The sequence below is a fragment of the Mastigoproctus giganteus genome, chromosome 8 (genome assembly GCF_048544385.1).
Source record: "Mastigoproctus giganteus isolate SK-2022 chromosome 8, ASM4854438v1, whole genome shotgun sequence".
NCBI lineage: Eukaryota > Metazoa > Arthropoda > Arachnida > Uropygi > Thelyphonidae > Mastigoproctus > Mastigoproctus giganteus.
The window spans coordinates 227667422-227691811 of record NC_143582.1 but is presented as its reverse complement, the minus strand read 5'-3'; positions in this window follow the sequence as shown (position 1 = coordinate 227691811).

The window sequence follows — 24390 nt, the reverse complement described above, 5'->3', positions numbered from 1 at the left end:
TTTCTAATATTTTTGGACAGTGAATGTATATCAGTTTGCTTTGAGTTCGTTGCATTTTAAATAATAAATTGTTAGTACATAAATTGTACTGTATATTATGCTAACAGTAAATTGCAAGATGACTGCTCTCCTAACAAACTGGTTCAAGCGTAGTGCAGGGTGGTCATAATTAAATTTTCCATAATATGACGCCTCTCAATCTGAAGTCTGCAACTGACAAAATGTGTTTCTCGTGATATGAACTACATCCTGTGGGGGATGGAATTTCAAAGATGATAATTTATATATTTTTATTTATTTTATTTCTTATTGTTATTTATTATTCTTATTTCGTTTTTTCCCCTATATGTGTTTGTCCACTTTATTCTTATTTCCCCCACTTACGCATCTGACTTTACTTCACAGGAGAATTCCAGATTCAAGGGAACTTCTCAATTATGTATAATTCCCTTCGGAAAGGCTGAGTGCTCAGGAATAACAAACTCACAAATTATTAAGCAACAAAGTTTATTTACATATATATATACATATACAACATAATATACAGTTGAATAAAAAAACATGTAATATGCATACAAAGTTAAATCAAGGATACCTTGCATATATTATTCTTATTCCTGTTTCCCTTCACTAGCTAATCTAAGTTGATCATTATATGAAAACACTGATACATCCTTCTTACCCTAACTAACTAACTCCTAAGACTTATACACCATTCACTATATCTATTTCATTTACTTCTGGATACAACTGTGTTCCTTATATTAACAATCAATATGCTACTATCGTCATTATACTCTGTTCTCACCATTCTGTTACAAAACACTGAAGACCAATCTTAACTTTCCTAAAGTCTCTATTTGTTATTAGTCTTTCAGATGAACCAACAATTCTTCATCAATACAAAGACTATATTCAATTATCTATCCTTAAAACATTCAAAGATTCTCACTATACAGTGTATTCAATTATCTATCCTTAAAACATAATCAAACTTCTCATATAACTTTACTATCTTCCTAATATATTATAATCATTTGAACAACAATTTAACTATTACGTATCTTTCGTTTATCTTGCATTTTACAATAGCCTTTTTTATTAATTAAACTCTGTTAGTATATATATATAATTTACCTCAGAGATAATTTATCTATCAGTTTACTTCTAGTGCTATCCCTTTTTTCATTTTAATTAATCACTATACTGTTTCCCTAACAGTCCTTGTTAACTTACAGTACTATTATCCTTTTTCTTTCTTTTTCCTTTCCGGGGAGGTTTCAAACTTCCATTTTTGGCTCTCTGAGGATCTCCTTCATCTACTTTCCCTGAATCTGCTACATGGTAATTTTCTGGAACTCTTGGCTGCATGAGTCTGGCGTCCTTTCTCCACCTTATTCAAACTTGTTCACAAAAAGAAAACTCACAGGGCATCTCTCACTATCTAATTCTCCACTCCACTTTTTACTGGTCATCCACAAGGAGAGAGCTCACAGGGTATCACCCTCGCTCTTCCACTCCACCTAATAAGAACTTCTTATTAAAATAAGAAATATTTCGCAGGGCTCGTTAGCATGCTAGTCACTACCTTTGCCTTCCTCCATGACGGTTAGACTCGCAAAAATGGCCACTGCTCTTGCCTTCCAATGACGGACAGGCTTATTCTCCTTACAATCCATAATTTCTAACACGACAAAAAAACTCAGCTATCAACCGTTACCAACTCATTCTTATTTACACCGACGAAAATCTCGACTGCTGTGTCCGCTGACTATTTCATTTTCCCTAGCACCAACAAAAACTCAACTTAGAATCCCACTAACCCATTTTCATAAACACCCACAAGATCTCAATTATGGGTTCTCACTCTTTTAAATACACCTTCTCAAAAAAAGAAACCTCACAGACTCACTCCATAAACACTCACAAGATCTCAACTCAGGGATCTGTCTGTGTCTCCCCCAGTTCACTCACTTTTTGTTACTCTGAATTCAGCAACGCCCCTCATAATTCCGGTGCGCCTTTTTTTCTGAGTTTACCCAATCTTCTCCTTTTTATAAAACTTTCATTATTTCCTATTCGTCCTTTAAAATTTCTCAAGCTGTATCTTCAGAGCTCATTTTAATCTTTCTCACGGTGTCTACTTAGTGCCCTATCCAACTTCTTATTTTAAGAAATTTGTAACATTTCTCAGGCTGTCTGTACCTTTGAAGTCAGCCGCTTATAGTTATACTGTAGCAGACTAATTTCCCACGATCTATGAAACTTGCCCTCACGACAGCCAGCCGCCAGTCTTAAATCTAATTCCCAGCATTTCGTTCCGTATTTACCACCTTCTCTTCTCCAGGTGTCACCGATTAAAGAAATGTCCTGACAGTAGCATGTCCCGTTCCAGAGTTAACACCTTCTACTAATAGCAGTTGCAACTCGTTTCTATTGTTTTGGTTTGCCTGTGTGAGCTGAGTTTCGAAGTGTACCTACTGTTCGCAGTGCATGAACCCTTGATTACTGCACCCTACATTATGGACAATTCCGTGAGCACCCTACAGTTGTGAACAAAATGTGTGAATAAATGCACACATTTTGTTCACAACTTCAAGTATCTCATAACGTTCGGTAGAACGGCGTATCTTTCGTCCCTTTCTTCCTTTGGTGTCGAGCTTTGGACCTGTTTTCTCTTCTGCACCCTTTGAAACACGAAAATTCCAAATTGAATCGAACGCCAGAATATTTGAAATTTAGGTGTGACTAAGCTTTTAACTCTTTGGAGTTCAGTAACTTGTTCTATATTTTTTTTTTGTATTTTTCATCTCTTTCTCTCTAGCGGGCATCCGGAATGTCATCAGTAAGGCAATGGGGGAAATCGAAGCAAGTACATGCATACACTTCATCGAAAGAAACGCAATTTTGCACAATGATTTCATCCGCATAAAAGCCTTGGATGGGTGAGCTTGAAATTAATTTACCTTTAATTTCAGTTAGTTCAATATTCAGTTTGAATCAATTAATATTATTTGAAAGTCTTATGATTTCGAGGTGATGACTGACATTGTGATTGTTATCATACTTTATTAGATACCAACTTTCCTGGTAGGATAACTACAGCCGAGATGGGAATTCAAACGGATCCTCGTCAGCATAAAATTACCCACATAGTAAAACTAATATTAGTAGTTGGAGACATTAAATTATCGACAGTTTAATTCGATTAGGTACCAAGACACCATTACCAACTACTTCTTAAGTGGCACGAATAGTTATGGGCGAATCCATGAGTCAAAGATCAACAAGGAAAGAATATACATTTGACTTAATTTTCTCTAATGAAGGTTTGAGTTATAATGTTAAGGAAGTTATTTTCTTTTCTGATCATAAAGCTGTGACCTTCGGCATAAATATAGATAAGAGTAATTGCAATAATAAAATTAAATACAGTATTGGAATTTTCGTAAAGCAGATTGGCCTGAATTAAATTATAAAATTGGTTAATCTGGAAACAGGATTAAAAGAATAATCCACAAAAGATTCAATTAAGTTTTAAGAAAATTATAAATACAACAGTTACCATTATATCTAAAAGTAAAAATAAATACTCAGTGTGGTTCAACAACGAACTGAAAAGTAAACATAGATTAAAAGAAAATTTATATACTAAAATTCAGCGATCTAATTCATACATTGTCTTCGTCCTTTTTGGGCCCACATTTGCTTGTTCGAAGATAACAGCTCCTACACCATATCCTTTCTTTAGTTTAATGACATTAAAGCGTCAACTCCTATCGAAATCGTCCAATTATTTGCAGATTATTTTGAATCAGTTTCCTCAGTAGTTTGCAGGAATGAAGTACCATGCAGATCACGCAGTTCCTTCAGATTCGACGGAGGTGTAGGCCTGCAGCGAACAGCCCTTTCCAGCTCATCCCAAAGATGTTCAATACGATTGAGATCTGCAATAGTGGGACTGAGCGGACCACTGCAGAAAAGAAAAGTTATTGTCATGTTCCTGAAACCATTTCATAGTGATTCGGATTGTGTGAACCAGCGCACTATTCTGCTGGAAGTAACCATCTGACTAAGGATAAATTGTCAACATAAACGGATGCACTTTGTCAGCAACGATGTTTAGGTACTATGTAATTCATCCCCCTTATAGAAAAAACCTACCCGAAGTCACCTGCATGGCTCCACCCGGACCTCTCTACACAACTTTCATGCTGACTGGCCACGGGCCCTTTAATGACAAACTCGCCACTCTGGGTATACTCCAAGATCCAAACTGTCCTTGTGGAGAAAGAGAAAGCTGGGAGTATCTGATGTACCAGTGCCCCATATACGAGCATCTGCGGGGAATCTTCATAACGAGACTAAGATTTATACCCCAACGGCAAGAACATCACCTATTGGATTCAAGGGACGAATATCAAATCCTGTCCAGATTTGCCTGGGACCTCTTCACAAGAAGAAGAACCCGAAATGCGATCAGGAACTGACGAGAAGATCCACTGAAGAGAATGTCGTAAGCAAAACCACACAAGGACAAGACATCCCAAGAGACATTGAGTATGACTCTAATCTACAATGATCAATCCTTCTGAGCACTCAAAGACAAATTGAGATAACCTGACCAAGCCAAACAGTGATGGTGGATGCAGCGCCTAGATGACAGTGATTCGCCATCAGCTGAGACAAATAAGGAACCAATCTCTCCAAAGAAAACACCCAAAGCAGGAATAAGAAAACACAAGGATGGGGCTAGCCCCATAAATGATGCAACTAGAAACGACAAAACAACTTGCAGCTTAATTGCCAAATGCCATATGGCGACCTGAAGAGGGCACCCTAGCCCCTTCATCTTTGAATCACACTTCCCTGGGGGGGAAGGGGAGGGGACGGGTTTTTCCCCTCGTCTCCTCCCCTCCTCGCCACCCCCACTTTTCCTTTCTAGTGGTGCGTGGGCCTGCCCCACTGAAACCTGGGGCCACCTTCTCTATTAGCCCCATACTTCTGCCTTTCTCCCAACCTATTCTTCACTCTCCCGCCCTCTCTATCTGTACGCTAGCGAAAACCGCACACACCTAAATTTAAGCAGATCAAATCACCTTTCGCCCATATTTTGGCCTTTTCAAATTCAAGCGACACCACTATCGCGCAATCGATTAGTTAATTATTTTTTATTTTTTTTTTTACAGGTCCTAGCTGCCGAAATCTCAGGAAACTACGCGGCAGGACCTGCCAGAGTAAATGAGTCTACTGGGTTCCTGGTCTGCCTCCACGGGGCGAAAGTGGGGCAACGTTGGGCCTCAGCAGGGATCCAGCGGCTAAACGGCCAGATGAACAACGGTACACGACATTACACAGATACAGAGCCCCCACACTTTTAAATCTCTGGCATTTCCCAGTGAACTGGTACACCCACAATGAAAGCAACGCGGAGATGGGGGAGACCCCTGGTGCCGTTAGACATCAATACACTTTCACTTTGTAGTGGTGTGTGCGCGCGCGCAACGTGGGGACCCACCAGGGGCCCTGCGGCCAAAGGCCAGGACACTCAACAGAACCCACCACAATACTTCATTTACAACACAATTTTTTCTGGCTTTTAACAGTGATACTGTTTGTCTCCACAGAGTTCGTATGCCGCAGATGTGGGAAAAAGTGTAAAGTGTAAAGTGTGTTTAGGGTCTAACGGCACCAGGGGTTACCCCCATCTCTGTGTAGTCTACATTGTCACGTGTTACAGAACACTGTAAAGGCCAGAGATTTAAAAGTGTATGGATATTGTTGGATGTAGTGTCGTGTACTGTTGTTCATCTGGCTATTTAGACGCTTGACCCCTACTGAGGCCCAACGTTGCCCACACTTAGCCCCGTGGAGGCAAGCCAGGTACACCAGTATTTTTAAATAAGTACTCTGGCAGGTCCTGCCACCTAATTTCCTGGGATTTCAGTGGCTAGGACCAAAAAAAAAAAAAAAAGGTGGGGGGTGCGCTAGAGGTTGGGTCAGGCCAAGGAGTTTTAAGTTATACAGTGTGGAATTTAGAATTTTGGGTGTAGGGCTAGGATAATTTTGACATGGGATGAACGCTAGTTGGAAAGCTAGAGGGGGAGGGGAGACTAAAGGCTGGGGGGTGAGAGACAGAAGTATAGGGTCGATAGAGTAGATGACCCCAAAATCAGTGAGGCAGTCCCATGCCACACCAGAAGGAAAGAGGGGGTGGCGGGGAGGAGACAAGGGGACCTTCACCTCCTCCCGGCCAGGACAGGGGAGAAACAGGGCCGTGCAAGGGAGCACGGGTTCAGGATCGACACGTGGCATTGGCAGCAATGCTGCATGAAGTCATAGTTGGCAGAGTCCAGTCCGAGAAGGTAAGATTCGAGTAGTGCAGTCCTGGGACAGACAGGTCCCGTCCAGGTGGTGAAGTCATTTCAGTTGTGAGCTGCATGAAGATATATTTGATAGAGTCAATCAGAGAGGATCAAATCCGAGTAGTGTCAATCCTGGGACAAAGAAGTCCCATCCAGATAGTGGACTCATTTGAGTGGTGAGTCAACTTGATGGGAGGCGAAGCCGGAGCGGCAGTCATGGTAGATGAAGCTGATGTTGAGACTGCATTGTAAAGGCACAATTATTGTGCAGGTTGAAAGGATTCACGGGGATTGCAGTATGCTGAAGCAAGTAGTGGTCTTTACACATGGCTGATTAGGCCGTTTCATTGTCTGGTTGGGTCTGATTCTGTGGTTGTGGTAGGGTTTTCCGCCTCATGAAGAGGCTCTGAGCAAAGTTCGAAAAGGCTGTGTAGGTATGGTGATCTTCCAGGAGATGTTGCTCCTGATCTCTAGGGATGAAATGAATTTGTGTGATGAGAGAAGATCTGAGGTCATCATATAGTAGGCAGTCATGCATCAAGTGATCCCAGGTTTCCTGGGCACCACAGGTGCAAAGGGGGCTGTCGGAAAGTCCAAGAAGGTTCAGTTTACTGCGAAAGGCACCATGCCCTGTTAGGAGGTATGTGGTTAGAAGGCCTGGGGAGAACCAGGATGGTGATTTGGGATATACTTTGCATATGTCTGGTATAAATTTGCGGGTGATGGCCCCTTTGGTGGATTCAGACCATCTGGCTTGCCAGGTCTGTTGTAAGTAGGTTAGGAGTCTGCTTTTTTCACTGGAATAGGTGTTAGCAGGATCCGTGGTAAAATCAATAAAGGTGGTAGACTTTCCTCTGCTGAGCTGATACAGCATTCCCACATGGGCCACCTCAAGGTCTAGGGGCAGTACACCGGCGAGGACCTGTAGGGCGTGCGTGCTGGAGGTGCAACATGCTCTGGTTATTGTAAGGAGAATTGGCCGTTGAATGATGTTCAGCTTTCTTCGTCCTACCACAGTGGAGGCTTTGTTGAACCATATGCCAGAACCATAGGTGATAGCTGGTATGAATATGGCTTTATACAGTAAAGCTAGAGTGCGTTTTTTGAGCCCCCAATCTCGGCGGGTCACCCTGGCAACCAGTGCAATGTAATTTCTAATTTTCTTCTGTAGATAGTTGAGATGTGGGAGAAATGTTAGTTTGCTGTCGATGATAATTCCAAGGAGTTTCAGCTGAGTAACAAGCTTGATGGTTGTGCTATGTATCTTGATTTGAGGCGGCCTCCGCGGATCAAGATAGCCCTTCAGGAGAATGGATTGGGTTTTTGTGGATGAGATGGTCAGATGGTTTTTCCGGACCCACGATTGCAGGGTGGTAAGGGCTCTGTTGGCAGATACTTCAAGTTGAGCCCTGGAGTCCCCTGCCAGGATCAGGGAGAGATCATCAGCATATGCTAAGGTCTGGACATCGCCTAAGTCAGTACTGAGAAGCTCGTCGAGTACAGAGTTCCAGAAAAGGGGGCCCAGGACAGAGCCCTGAGGGCAACCTCGGTGGACACGACGATTCACACTGGAGAAGGGAGCCTGAACCACAAGCTCCTGTCACTGAGATAGCTGGCAATGCAGTTGTAGAAATTTCCTTTGAGCTCAGCGCGTCTCAGCCGTCCGAGGACACTAGGCCACCATAAGGTGTCGAATGCCCCAGCAAAGTCGATCGAGATGACAAGGAGGTACTTCTGGGTGCAGTTCCTGGCAGCATTTGTAATGGTCTCCAGCGCATCGACCGTAGACATGCCCGGTTTGAATCCAAATTGATTTCGTGCTGGTAGCTGTGCAGTACTGTAGTGGTTTTCCAGTCTCCGTCTAAGGAGCTGCTCAAAAACCTTACTCAGCACAGAAAGGAGAGCAATAGGCCTGTACGAGTCAGGGCGATCATGCGGTTTAGTTGGATTTTTGAGTATTTTTGATTTTTGGATTTTTGAGTATGAGCCGAATGGACGCAGTTTTCCAATCAGTTGGGAACCATCCCTTTAGTAGGCAGTGGTTGAAGAGGTTTAGCAGGGTTTCTGGAGCGAATTCAGCAACTTTTTTAATTATTTCGGGCTCAAGCATGTCCAGGCCTGGTGACTTGTTATTTCTGTCTCCCAACGGCCATAGAGAGATCCTCGACGCTGAAAGGCTCTTCCACGATATGTTGGGTTATAGTTGTTATTGTCGAGGCAAAGCTGCTGTTGTTCTGGTGAGTTGTCATCTGGTGGCTGTTTGAAAGAGTAATCAAGTATGTTTGAAATTGAATGCTGCCAGGTGGAGGTCATGTGGCCTTGTGGGGTGATTGTGGAGCGAATAACTTCTCCTCTTGGCAGGTGGAGGTCATGTGGCCTTGTGGGGTGATTGTGGAGCGAATAACTTCTCCTCTTGGCAGGTGGAGGTCATGTAGCCTTGTGGGGTGATTGTGGAGCGAATAACTTCTCCTCTTGGCAGTTTGTTTGTTGTTACTTTGAACACGACACCCCAGGGGTCAGAGTTACCAACTATTGATACCAGGTGCTCCCAGGACAGTCTTTTACGCTGCCTGATCATCGCGTTGTAGGCGTTTCGAGTTTCTCTGTACTCCTGCCGGAGGTATTCAATTTCTGCAGGAGGCCAAGATCGCCTGGCTCGTTGGAATGCACGCCTCTTTTGGTTTACTTCACGTCTGAGGGCCTGAAGCTCCCCTGACCACCAGGGGACTGCCCCAGGGATTGGATTTTTCCGTTTTATTGCTGTATTTGCAGCGTTCGTAATTATGTCCGTGACCTTGCGCTGATGGGAGTCTGGATGCTGAACTTGCACATTCTCGGTTTGTAAGTGCAATATCCCATTGATGAGTGTTTCTTTAAACAGGCTCCAGTCAGCTTTGTTCAAAGCGTATCTGTGTTGCTTCTGTCTGAGAATTGTGGATTGAGTAATCGATCTGTACATGTTGAAAGTTATGGCCCGATGGTCTGAGGTGGACCAGCCCTCCCGTACGGTCCAATCCGACAGAAATCTAGCAAACGACCTGGTGGAGAGAGTCACGTCAATCGTAGATTCCCAAAAAAACGTCGGCAGGCTGTTGGGCCTATTTATGACTTCCAGACCACTATTGGCCAGGAACTCCTCCAACCGCTGTCCATTTGCAGCACCTCTACGCCCTGGGGTCTCACTGTGCCAGAGGGCAGAGCGGCAATTTACGTCGGCACAAATGACAATCTTTGCACCCGCCAGTTCTGTTAAGACGTGTTGTAGGTACTGGACTGCAGGTAGAATGTCCTCTCCCGGCCTGCAGTACAGAGAGACGGCATAGAAGTCGCCCAGAGAGGAGATGATGTGGGCACAGGCGGCCCATGGAGAACAGAGATGAGATATCTGCATCACAGTCAAGTGAGGATTCCTCACAGCGATCCCCGCCCAGGGTGTCGCACCAGGAGCCTGGACAATTTTGTAGGACAAGGGGTATCCCCTTATTTCGTTTGAATGAGTGTAGGGTTCTTGTATTAAGAGAATATCGATGTTTTCCTCATCTGAATTCCGTCGGAGTTGTCCCACAACGGCCTTTGCCCGCTGCGCGTTTATTTGCAAGAATTTTTGTTGGAGCGTGCTCTTGGCCTTGATGTAGACAGGGCATTTATTATCCCGAAGTGAGTGGGCATGAGGTAGTTTCTGGCTTTTACAGTTAGCACAGATTGGTTCATTGGCCTTGTTCGGGCAGGTTTCATAGCTGTGGCCTTTATCAGCACAGTGACCACAGATCTGTTCTGTCTGGGTGCACGTGTGGGTCGTGTGACCGAAACGACAGCATCTGAAGCATTTTGGGACAGCAGATGTGGGAAACCACCGTAGGCGCCTTTCCCCCAACACTATGCACACTATGTGGCATTCAGACGTGAATCTATGGTATCAATGGACCCAACGTGCGCCAAGAAAACACCCCCCCATACCATAACACTTCCCCACCACCTTGCACAGTAGTCCTCAGACATTACAGGTCCACGGATTCATGTTGTTTTAGCCAAATTCTGAGCCTTCGACTCGTCAGACCAAGCAACTGTTTTCCAATCTTCGATAGTCCAGTGCTGGTGTTGCTGTGCCCACAGGAGGCGTGCTCTCTTGTTCTTCTTTGATAACAAAGGTACGCGATGTGGCCGTCCGCTGTTGTAGCCCATTCGAGACAAAGTGCGACTAGTTGCCCGTTGCAATATTTTGTTCCGCGCACCAAGGTTGTATTCTGACGTGATGTGCGACATTGTGGCCCGTCTATTTGCTTGCACAATTCTAGCCATCATCCTCTCTCATCAACAAAACGGTACACGACATCACACACCTCAAGATCCATATATTTTTTAATCTCTGGCCTTTACAGTGAACTGTATCACACCACAATGTAAACTACGCGGAGATGGGGGAACCCTTGGTGCGGTTTAACCCTAAACAAACTTTACTCATCAACAAGCGATTTTCTTCCACCGGAGTGCCGTTGAGAGGATGTTTTCTGTTCGTTGCGCCATTCTCGATACACCCTTAAAACTGTGGTGCGTGAAAGGTTCAGGAGAATTGCCGTTTCAGAGATGCTTTGTTCAGCACGTCTTGCACCTACTACCATGCCACGTTTGAAGTACGTCAGATCACTCCTTTTCCCCATCCTTGCTACGGTTTGTACGCTTAACAGATACTAGAAAGATTGTTCTGCTGCATTTATATCCACAACCGTGGTCATGTGACTTGCAACGTTGTGGGACAAACCATTTGTGTGCACAGCGGGGGTGTACCTAGTAAAGTGGCAGCACAGTGTATCTCTACTATCATCTTCTCTTTACCTAAGATCATCATGCACTCCATAAAGGCTCAATATCAGTGTGAACTGTTATATTCACACTATCAATTAGTTAGGGTTAAAAATGGCTAAATGACATTACAAATCAGGACAAGCAGAACGAGAGCAAAGGAACCAGAAGTGTAACGAATAAAAGAATTTGCTCTCTGTTTTAGCACTTCGTGCATACGTGATGGAATCTGTATTAATGTCTCTTTTATTTTAACTAAGGATTTCTGAATATATAAATTATAAAAAACGTGTCATCAGAATTTTCTCATTAAATAAACTCTTCTTTATTGTTTAGCTGTTTCTCGGATGTCGGGATGGCCGGAGGTGAACAGATACTTTCTCTGGGGAGAGGGTGCGAGTACAAAGGGACAGCGATTCACGAGTTGATCCACGCCATTGGCTTCTATCACGAACAGAGTCGTTCGGACAGAGACGACTATTTGAACGTCCACTGGGACAACATCGAAAAAGGTAAATTACGTATCTGTCTTTTTCTTCCTGTATGTTTATTCTACACAAGCGTAATTCTTGTAACGCATTACTGTTATAGCGTGCAAAGCAGGACAGTGTTTCAAAACAGAGCCTTCAAATTCATTAGACTGGAAATCATGAAATAATAATAAAGCGCTTTCAGCATTGATGCAGAGCGCATCAATAATCCAGTTTCTTTTTCTTTAATTAACCTTAATTAAAAATTAAATGGTCATATGGAACACATGGATTGAAGCCTATCTTCTCGTAAAGAGATTTTACATTTCTTTCGGGTAAAAAAAATAATTGTACAGTTTTTATAAGCAAATTACTTAAACTGCCTTCGCCTGTGGATTGTGTTTATTTGGACTAAGGCAAAGTAGTGGTTATTCTCCTACATTGGTCCCCACATATTTGACAGAGTAGATGCTAATCTTCTAAACCAACCCACTAATCAAATAAATGAAATCATATAACTCTGTACAAGTGCATATTTTGGCTGAAAATAAGTGTATCAATGCAGGCAAGAAATTATTCAGTTTGTATATTAAGTTCACTAGTATTTTGTTACTACGCACATCAGCTTGACATGCCAATCTTTTATATCCATGTGTGACAGTCATGCATGGAAATTCAGGTAAACTCGTCCATTCTTTCCAGATGAGAATTTCATTTACGAGAAGTGTATACACAACATATGTCATGGTGTTCGTGTCTGTACATGATATTCTTTAATGATTTCACAAAGTGAGATTACGAATAACTTATAGATTTCCCCTTTTCCTCATATAAACAGAATAGTTTTCTTTATGCTAGATTTTTTTTAAATCTCTAATCTTTAACTGTGTATGTTCAGTATGTGGATTATATCCATCCATGTTCGACTTTATACGACAGATCATCGCTTTGTTGTTTCCATTTTCCGAAGTCGCCGGACCTGGGCACCTTCAACTTTTCTCTTTCTCATGGCTTTTAATGCACCTTCCTTCCACGTTTTTCTAGAGCGTCCTCGTCATCTCTTCCCTTGTGGAAGAGATGACTCATATATAATTTTAGGCCATCTCTCTTCATTCATGCGCAGATGTCCAAACCATCTCAACCTCCTATTTTCTATTCGTTCTATAATATCTTCGTCTACGTGCATACGTCTTCTTATTTCCTCGTTTGTTGTATTCTCAAGCCAAGCGCTCCGACGTAGGTAGTCCATCTCTCTCTCTGAGGCCCTAAATTTTCTTTCGTCACCCTCTTTTAGTGTCCATACCTCGCAGCCTTAGCAAAGAACCGCTTCCACTAAGGACTGTCCAATGTTTTTTTTTTCTTTTTTATTCTAAGGGAGATCCCGCCGTATAGAGTTGAGGGCACTAAGAAGCTTCTTACTTTGATGAATTCGTATGTTAACTTTCTCTCCCCAATCCTTCCTTAATTATCCTACATCGAAGATATTTGAAAAAAGATCAACAGGTTTTAGATGTACTGATTGTGTAATTTCCAATTAACCTGGATGCTCCGCTGTGCTTAGGTATTCTGTTTTGCAAAACTGAGAATGAGGCCCCTTTCAGATGTAATTTTCTTACCATGTATTCTAAATCATAAGCTTCTTCTGCAATGATGGCAAAAGTAAGATTCCAAAGATTTGTCATTAATTGGTATTCGCATTTCACAACAACTTTTTTCCATTCTTGTAAAGCAGATTCCAAGGAAACGTTAAACAATAAAGGTGATAAGGTACATCTTTATACTCTGTCTAACCAAATCTTTTCAACGAAGGCTCAGCCCCTTAATTGGAAAGATTGGGTCAGAGAGAGTATTTCCAATTTTAACATATGCCACGTTGCTATTGTACAATTCCCTGATAAGTTCAATTAGCTCTGGATCAATTGAATCAAATGTGTATTATAATATCCTGATTTTTAGAATTTAAGAGTAGATTCTGTATTTGTTAGAATAACAAAATGAATGTAAATCAAATTATTTTTGTTTACTCATGAAATGGAAAAAAAATTAGTATATTTATTCTTTTAACTAAAATAGTTTTATATTTTATTACTTCAGTGTTTAAGAAATCATTTTTGGTGAGAGTACTCTAATCTGGTTGCTCTTTCCTGCGTCTGTTCGAAAAGACCTACATCTTTCTTAAAATGGAGATGTCAAACTTGAATGCAGTGCTTAAGATGCGGCACGTTCATCCCCTAATAGATTCGGATGATAATCACCTCTTTCTTCCTATCGGCAAAATTCCTGTATATCTTTGACAGAACTTCATGAGCCGCCTTAGCGCCTGTCTGCACTGTTCAGAAAACTTCATGCGAGACCGTGTAATTACCCCCAAGTCTTCTTTTATGTTTATCACGTTACTAACCCTAAGAGACAAATAAAAACATTAGACTCCAAACTGTGCTAGTTGCTCTGAGGAAAAACATGTGAAATCATCTACGAAACGTTAGCATCGTGGAAATATTGTTTTTCTTGCATTTGTAGTATGGTTGCCGGTTTGTACTTATAAGTAATGAAGTAGTGTTATTTAGATTTACAATCTAAAATTTATTATTCTCCTTTAGATATGCAGTTCAACTTTTATAAGCTTCTGACTTGGGAAAACAATCTTCTTGACGAGCGCTTTGATTACAACTCCATTATGCTGTACGATGAATATTCATTCGCCAAGGACCGTCTTTTAAAGACAGTGTCGCCAAAGGTGCCTGGAGCAAAAATCCCAACGCAGATGGAAAACACGGATATGTCAGACAGCGACATCAGGCGTATCAACAAATTGTACCAATGCAACGGTAAGTGGGTTCCTAATGGTGGTTGTAATGAGAGAAATCTTTAAAAGGAAAACGCCAACTAACTTTTAAAGCCTCCTAATTATAAATAGATTCAGTACGCTTTTCTGTTATAAATCCATTGATCTAAAAACACACATCTGCGCATGCATGCTTTTTACCATTCACTTCGTCGTTCTTTTGTGTGTATGAATTACTAAATATATTCTAAAACTTTTTATTCTACAGGGCAAACACGTCCTAATCCATCCCCAATGTCTAAGTATTCCTGCAGCTTCGAGACAGACGAATGTGAATTTACTCCTTTGGATGACCCCCAATTTGACAAGTTCAGTAGAAGATATGTATCGCTGGGCGGAAGAACAGGTAAAGTTTGTTCAATAGGAAACTCTTCTATCATTTCAGAAGATGTGTAATACTGTGCTCTGAATAGTTCATATGGAAGAGGGTAAGAGGGGTTTAAGAAACCATCACGTGAAACGGGACACTTGTGGCCCACTATCGTACACGAAGACAGTGGAACTTTTTAAATGATAGTTTAAGGTTTCAGCAGCATGAGCTATTACGTACTATAGTTTATTTATTCATTCAATTTTTTAGAACATCGTCCCATCCCAAAATGGCGTCTGGGTCTTCATAATTTAGAAGTCACCTTCGCGGTTTTCAATATGAAGTTATAGTATTGTAAAATATTGTAAATGTTTGGGTTGGAGGGAACGTTTCAAAATGTTTCCTCCAAATGTTAAAGAGTCGGCATACAGTTATGATATTGTTATATTTTCTTCTTATGCCATTTTTCCCACTTCGTGATGGATCCTGGGACCGAGTACATGCGGTGGTCCGATTATTATGATCCTGCTCAAGTTGCTGAATCCTCGTGGATAGAGTTGATAGAACTGCCGTCCTCTCTGAAACGAGACGGAAAGACCTGAGTTCGATTCTCGTCAATAACGAGAATTTTTATGGGAGAATTTTTGTTTTTTTCCCGGAAACTCGGTTTTTGCTTCCAACAAACAGAAAATCGACCACAGAACACACGCAATTTAGGGACAGTATATACTAAGCAATATGGCTTTAGTCCCTAATGCTCCTAAAACCCTACTTCTACAACAGGTTTCTGACAAACTGAATGAGAATTTTCATATACATTCACACATGAGGAAAGTTTAGGGAAGTGGATGTCAGAACTTTATCAAACAGTACCACGCAGCTAAATGTTTTGGTAATAACTGACAGGAAAATACGGATCTTTCCAATTATATTAAGGGAGGCAGCAAAAGAAAGTAAAAAACCTTTAGCCATAATTATGAGAGCATCCTTGGATTCAGGGAAGGTCCAAATACATTTGTATTCTGCAAATGTATTCCCACTTCAGAAAGGGGGATCAAAGGATGACACGAATAATAGAGTCACTGGTAAAACAAGTAATACGAGACCATCTAGATAAGATTCCACTTATAATTCAGGCACAACATGGATTTGTTAAAGGGAAATCTCTTCTGACCAGATTGGATACTAAGATGCAGTCACGAAGGAACTTGATGCCAAAAATAATTTTGATATCATATTCTTGTATAGGTAGGGAAAGGCCTCACGTGGTTGTTTGCCATTACGATTATTACTACATATTTAATACCGCTCATATACCACGTGAATTTAATAATATAGTTTATTAAGCTATTTTTCTGGACGAAAATACTAATGTGATGTTTCAGCCACAACAGGTTTCTGACAAACTGAATGAGAATTTTCATATACATTCACACATGAGGAAAGTTTAGGGAAGTGGATGTCAGAACTTTATCAAACAGTACCACGCAGCTAAATGTTTTGGTAAAAACTGACAGGAAAATACGGATCTTTCCAATTATATTAAGGGAGGCAGCAAAAGAAAGTAAAAAACCTTTAGCCATGGTCATCATCAGACCATGCTGTTGGGGGAACAAAATATTTACAAATTTGAATATCTTAAAATATTACAATTACAAATATGCAATTTATAATAGGTTAAGTCTAAAGTATTAACTTTGAATTGCTATTACAATAGAATTTAAATAAGGTATATACATAGAGATTGAATTTTTACCTGCTGCTAGACACCTCTTGCCGATGCTACCAGAAACCTGATGAGGAGACTGCCACCAATTAATTTATAGGTGAGAGATTAAGTCCATTAGCCAATAGAAAACGGGAATGAAGTGATGTGTCGCAACCTGTGATTTATAGGCCTGAACAATTTGCATAATGCCACTTCTGTAGAAGATTGATTTCTCTTAGATATTCGGAATTTGCATGCCAGGATGCCTACTACTACAATTATTCGCCTTCGGCAACAGTGTTCACAATAAAATATTCAACAAAATATTTTGTTCTGTTAATTTTGTCGCGCAGTGTAGTATCTGGTGCATAACTCTTTGTTCCTTGAGATTTGTATTCTATTGCTCCTGGTGTTCATTATCTGGTCTTGGATGGCGAACATGAATCTTTTGGTCTCGGCAAACAGCTTCCCGCTAGTGAGCCATACATCTTAAGCCATTTTATCTATTTGATTCCGATTCAGGTCTGCCGTTGAGTGTGTTCTTTGTCCACCTTTCTATCTTCAGTTATTCCGTCTTGACGGGCAGGGTCTCGTCGCTTAGGTTGAGTGGGGTATGTAGTTTGTCTGTATTCGTTATGGCCAGGTTGAGCTGCGCTGTGTTTTTCTGAAAGTTATACAGTACTTGTCCGCGCAGGTAGCACAGTGGTATCGTCACCGTCCTTCCCACACCGGGTGGAAAAGGACTGGGTTCAAATTCCGTCGATAACGCGAGGAACTTTAATGGGCTTTTTCACTCTATGGCTGACTTAGGCGGTCTCAGGCCTAGATTGCAAGGTCTCCCCTCCCCCAGAAACTGAGATTTTTCGTCCAGAAAAACAAACAAATCAGCCATAGAACATACGCAATTAACATTGCCGGATTGACCGCCAGGTGGCCGGTAGTACAAGTTGATGGTAAATTGTGCTCTCTAAAGTAACTTAAATTTAGTAAAAAATCTAGATTACTACCCAATATGATAGATATCATCTTATAGTGGACGCCAAATGCTTTACAATCATACGGGTCATGGAGGCACTGGACTTATAGCAGATAAGTAACTTTTAATTTTAATTTGTGTTTGAACAATTTTGTTAAAGCCGAAGCAAACTACTGCCATTGTCTTGGCCGGCTGAAGGTCACTGGTGTGAATGTAGCTTTCTGGTCGCTATATTGCCTTCGGCAGGAGTTGCCCGCCCGCGACAACCTGTAGTTAACCCAATTGACTTAAACGTTATTGTTCTTCCTACAACTCTACTGCAGAACAGTAAACTGACTACCCTTCCCCTATTAATGCTTGATTTGTCATCTGCTGCTTATAGCTCTGCATAATGGCTGGAAAAGTAAATGCACATCGTAGAGCTTCACTGCGTTCCTGCAGGCAACCGCACCAGTCCTCGGGGGAAGAAAACTCGGAGGGGGTTCCCTCCTCGATCGCGATGACTAAAAACAAAATTCAGACCGCGAAACAACAGGCTTCCGCGGCAAATGAACACGGCATACCCGCCGCGAACAACTCTCCCGGTGGCGACGATGCTGATTGTAATGGGGTGAACAGCGATTGTGATCCCGCAGCATCCACGAAGAGACTTCCTACCCTCAAGAAAAAGGTTCTCAAAAGACCACACGCATCTGGTTCACTCCCCCCTAAACAATGGGAGGATGAAGAGGAATGGGATGAAATGCCGAATTTATTCAGCAAAGATTTTCCCAACCAGAAAATTATACACAAACTGAGGCGCAAAATGGAATACTGTCTCAGTAGCAAAAACAGCAACGTCACCAGAGCCGTATCATTACAAATTTCGCGCTGCTGGGGCTCTTTAGAGAAGAAGTTATATAAAGTCATTATAGAAAATGAACAGCTGAAGGCCACCAATGCCCAACTCCAACAAACTAATAAAACTCTATCTAAAGTAATTAAAAATCCAACTATAGCAGCTCTGAATACCGGGCTACCTTCCAACCAAGCTTCTGATGAAGATACTCGGCACCAGTTGTCTTATGCTGCCACGCTCAAACTACCTCAGATCCCCACCACACAGAACAAGCATATGCTGATTATAAAAGCTAGAGAAGGGTGCGACATCCCAGATAGAGATGGAGTGAAGGACACCGTCCTAAAGAAGATAAAACCAAAATTAGACAATCTCCAAATCAAAAACATTCGCAAAATTCGCGACAAAGGGATAATATTGGAAGCAGCCACTAAGTCAGATCTAGAGCAGATCAAGTCTTGCGGCACAGCTGAAGATCTAACTCTTACCTTTGAAACCCCTAAACTCAGGGGACCAAGTTTAATTGTGTTTGATGTAGATGGCTCAATCCAGAAAGTTGACCTACTGGAGGAAGTATATAACAGAAATCTCTTTGAATCCATGAGCAAAGAAGAAGCCATTAAGGAGATGAAAATTCAATTTTCCACCAATGCACGGGCTCGCGGTCGACTTAATTGGGTTATAGAAGTGTCCCCCAGGATAAGGAGATTCCTACACAGCCAGGATAGAATTTTTCTGGGCTGGTCATCCCACAGATTCAGAGATTTTGTACCAGTCCTGAAATGCTACAAATGTCTTGGTTATGGGCACACCTCTGCTAAGTGTCTTAAAAAACAACCAATATGTGGGCATTGTGCTGAGGCAGGGCATCTCTACAAGGACTGTCCCAACAAAGCCTCACCTCCTAAATGCTCAAATTGCAAAGCAATTAACAAACCCTACGATCACTCTGTGCGGGATGGAGAGTGCCTTGTATATAGAAGAGTAGCAGATATAGTACGCAATAAGCCTAACTATGGAAAATAGGATGCTCAAACCCCCTCTCCCAGACTTCGTATAGCTCAAATCAATGGCCAAAAATCCATCTCAGTGGCAACACAGCTTCATCCCCTAATGGACGAGTTGAATCTAGACATTCTTCTCCTTCAGGAACCATACTGCGTCCGTGGAAGGGTCTCTAGTTACCCCCTGGCTTTCAGGAAAATCCAGACGACAAACCAGTTGTGCCTCGCTGCTATCATCGTCCGCAATCTAGACTTAGTAGTAACACAGATAGAATCACTTTGCACTCCCCACCTAGCGGGGGCTACAATAGAAGGCAGCTTCGGCCGTATTGCGGTCCTAACAGCATACTTCCAATTTGGTACAGATATCCTCCCGCACATAGCTCGACTGGAATAAGCTATTGACCTCCTGGAGAACACTGATGTCATAGCCGCAGATTCGAATGCCCGGTCAACACAATGGTTCAACACCTCTACCAATGCAAGAGGAGATATGTTAGATGAATTCATTGCCTCGCGTAGCCTTGAAATCATCAACAGACCAGGACAACCAACCACCTACTCTTCGGGAACTGGAGAGTCTAACCTGGACATCACACTAACTACTTCTTCCCTTCGCAATAGACTCCTCTATTGGCAGGTGCATGACACAGCCACTACTAGCGACCATCGCCTCATCACTTACAGTGTCACCGATTCTGCCCTCCCTCGTCAAGTGCCCATCCAGGATATTGTAAGATTCTCTACTAAAACAGCGAACTGGGACCAGTTTGACAATGTAATTCAAGATGCTCTTCATGACCCAGCTAGCAACTTCTACCAATCAATGAACAGTGCGCAAAAAACAGACTTTGTGCAGAGTCTGCTCCTCAAAGCTTCAGAGGCTTCCATGAAAAAATGTTCCAGGAAACCAAGATCTGTTCCATGGTGGTCGCAGGAACTCACTAACCTGTGCAATTCTCTGAAGCGCGCTCGGAAAGAATACCAACGCAAGAGAAGGACTGAACCTGCTCACATTGTAGAACAGTATAGAGACCAATTCAAAGCAGTCCGCCGTGAATATACTAACAAAATTTACCATGCCAAGCAAAGCTCCTGGCGTTCCCTTGTCGAGACTGAGGGGAACCGGAATCCGTGGGGTTTAGTCCACAAACTCGTGAGGAATAAGCTGGGATCCACGGATGTCATACACTCTGTCCGCTGTGATGACTCGTCTGAGACTACACACTGGGAAGATACAATCAACCGGATTCTGGATGAACTAATATATCAGGACAACACCAACTCTGACATCCACAGGAAGATAGCAGTACAAAATTCCAGCTTCCAGCCAGACAATATGGAGGAACTATTCACAGAGGAAGAAGTCGATGCAGCAATTAAAAAAATCAAAAAAGGTAAAGCTCCTGGTCTGGATTTTATTGAAGGCGAGACTGTGCAACGTCTCTGGGCCATAGCTCCAATGATACTTCTTCAGCTCTTCAACACCTGTCTGAATGAGGGTAACTTTCCATCACGTTGGAAGCATGCTAACCTGAGGCTCTTACCTAAGGATCCCACAGGTACCTCCAAAGCATATCGCCCGATTGCGCTGCTTCCCATTCTCGGCAAGGTTTTTGAGAGACTGCTGCTCTCCCGCTTCCAACCCCGATATGAAGCCAGTGGTTTGGCATCCTCGCTTCAATTTGGATTCAAACAAGGGTGCTCCACAATTGATGCTCTATCTAAAACCCTCAAAGTTGCAGAACAGTCGGATGCAATTTATGTACTGGCAATCTTCATTGACTTCAAAGGAGCTTTTGACACAGTGTGATGGCCGGGCGTTCTTCAGAGGGCCAGAGTCTCTAACTGCACTTGGAATTTCTACCACTGCCTCAAAAGCTACTTCTCTAACCGCAAGGTCAGCATCAAAACAAAATATCACTGCCTCACCCGACATTTAACCCGAGGCTGTCCCCAGGGTTCCATCCTGGGGCCAGCTGTCTGGAATATGATACTCGATGACTGGCTCCTGAGGGACTGCCCACACACTACTCAGCTTTCTTATGCCGACGACATGGTTATTATCATTGAGGGCCCCACCCGCGCCACCATAGAAACCCAGGCTACGGTTGTTCTCGCTGCTCTGTCCGTATGGGCCACGGAAAATAAACTCTCAGTCTCCACTGAGAAGAGCAAAACCCTTCTATTAAAAGGCAAACTGGACTTCTCCAGACCTCCTACCATACGTTTTAATGGCCGCCCACTTAAAAACTACCGATCGGTGAAGTACCTAGGAGTAATTTTGGACGACAGGAGAACTTTCATTTCTCATATCCAAGCTATCAAAGAAAAGATAAAAAATTACATCACTATGTTAGCACACTTTACCCGCAAGGACTGGGGTCTTAAAGGACCAACTCAACGCCTTTTATACTCAGCAGTATTTATACCAATTGTCACATATGGAGCTGCAGTATGGTACCACCGAATGACTTTAGTGCATGCTCAACGTAAAATTCAGCAAATTCAACGACTTATGCTAATACAAATGACCCGCTCATGTAGAACGACATCAACTGTCGCCCTACAGCTACTAACAGGCCGCCTCCCTTTGGACCTCCACGTCGCTTTTATCGGACTTTCTCATGCCATCAATAAGAATAAGGAAGCTGAATTCCTCACTATTCAAACCCGTACCGATACCGACATCAAACAGGAACATAAACGTGTGTGGCTACAATTCATAAACTTATGGCAAACCCGCTGGAATAACTCCACAACTTGTGCAACTACTAAATTTTTCCTTCCTGTGGTAACCTACATCAACAAGCAACGTTCCACTTGGTTCTTCCCTAACGTCTATGCTTCCTTCCTATTAACTGGCCACGGGTCCTTCAAGAGACGCCTTCTGGAGTTCGGCCTAGTCGAGGATGCCCTCTGTACCTGCGGAGAACCTGAAGACTGGGATCACGTGATGCACTCATGCAACGTATACTTAGATCTAAGAAACCAACTACTCCTAGACTTCCACACTACATCACTTCCCTTGGTGGTGCCCAGAGCTCCAACAACTGCGACGGGAGGTTTACACCCGACGGAAAAATTTTCAACGCGCAAGACGGACATGGCCAGAAGCGGAAGTAGAGTATCTCAAGCAGCAGTACCGAACGGCAAGAAACGAATACACAGCCCTGATTAAACAAAGGAAAAAGCGCTCCTGGGAGCACCTAGTCTCCACAGTTGGAAATTCTGCTCCATGGGGAGTGGTTTACAGAGTAATCACAAACAAACTCCCCAGGGGAGAAGTCATCCCAGCCACCAAGACGCCACAAGGCACTTATACAAAGACATGGTCCGAATCTATAAATAACATCCTTGACGCCATGTTCCATCAACACATGCCACCAAGTACCCCAGAGCAAATACTACTATGTGAGGAAAACAGCACATACACCACGGCCCAAGTGGAAGACAGCTTCACCAAGGAAGAACTGGACTCCGCTGCAGCAAAAATAAAAAACAAGAAATCTCCAGGAGAAGATATGCTGGAGCCTGAGATCGTAAAGAAGGCTGTTGAAACCATCCCAAATGAGATCCTAAACCTCTTCAACCATTGCCTTGAAGCAGGCCATTTCCCAGTAGTATGGAGATCTGCAAAATTAAGGCTTATTCTCAAGAATCCGACAAAACCACAAGACCTTCCGGAGTCATACCGGCCCATCGCTCTTCTATCCATACTAAGCAAACTCCTAGAACATCTTCTAAGCAACAGAATAGAAATTCATTACTCCAAGGCTGGCCTTCACTCTGACAACCAATACGGCTTTAGAAGGGGATACTCCACGGTGGACGCCTTAGAGAATATCGTCAAAGCAGCTACCACTACCAGCCATAAATACTTCCTTGTCATTTCAGTGGATTTTGCCGGGGCGTTTGACTCCCTCTGGTGGCCAAGCGTCCTTGGCAGACTCCGGAAAGCAAAACTACCAGCTAATTTGTACAATTGTATAAAAACCTATCTTGCAAACAGAACAGTAACCGTCAGTGCTCCGTACTGTTCAGTCACACGACCAGTCTATAGAGGATGCCCACAAGGCTCAGTACTTGGCCCACTTCTCTGGAACGTGGTGCTCGACAGCTTTCTAAACCTCGACCTTGGTAATGTGCGATCGCAGGCCTATGCGGATGACCTGATCCTGATGCTGGCGGCAGACTCAAGAACTCAACTAGAGATCTCTGCAAACCGTGCTATAAATATCCTACAAGACTGGGCCACCCAAAACCACTTAAAGATATCCCCAATAAAAACCTGCTCCATCCTACTTAAAGGTTCTCTCAATATCAGAAGGCCTCCCCAGATAAAGATTCAGGAAACAACAATTAAGCTTTCCACCGAACTTAAATATCTTGGTATTCTGCTGGATAAAAATCTGTCATTCACACCCCATCTTACTTACCTCCGAAGCAAAATCAAAAAATACTCCGCACTAATAGCTAGAGTCACTCGTCGCGACTGGGGACTTAAGAAGAGGACCCTAGCCCTCTTCTATAAGGCAGTCTTCTTACCAGCAATAACATACGCATCAGGAGTCTGGTTCCACAAGGCGGTAACAGCAGTTAACAAAAGGAAGCTAGAGACCATTCAACGTTCAGTCCTACTAACAATCTCGAGAACCTGCTGTACTGTAAGCACCCACGCCCTCCAGGTCCTCTTGGGTGCTCTCCCCCTGGACCTGGAGATCGTCCGCTGTGGGTTGCTTTATCAACTATCCAAAGGCAAATCAATCACCTGCCTAGACTACACAACTGATCCGGCGAACGATCGTAAACTAGAGAAAAAACGCCTTCTCACCCACCTACAGCAGGCCTGGCAAACCCGCTGGACGACTTCGACAAAAGGGGAAGTCACCCGAAGATTCATACCGGATAATCAACTAGTGTTTCCCCAAAGCCCAAACTGGTTTTCACCGGGTCTGCTGACATCTTACCTGCTCACGGGACATGGCGCAATAAGAGCAAAACTCTCCAGTTTCGGATTGAGTGACACCCCTCTCTGCCATTGTGGACAGCCAGAGACGTGGGAGCACCTCAT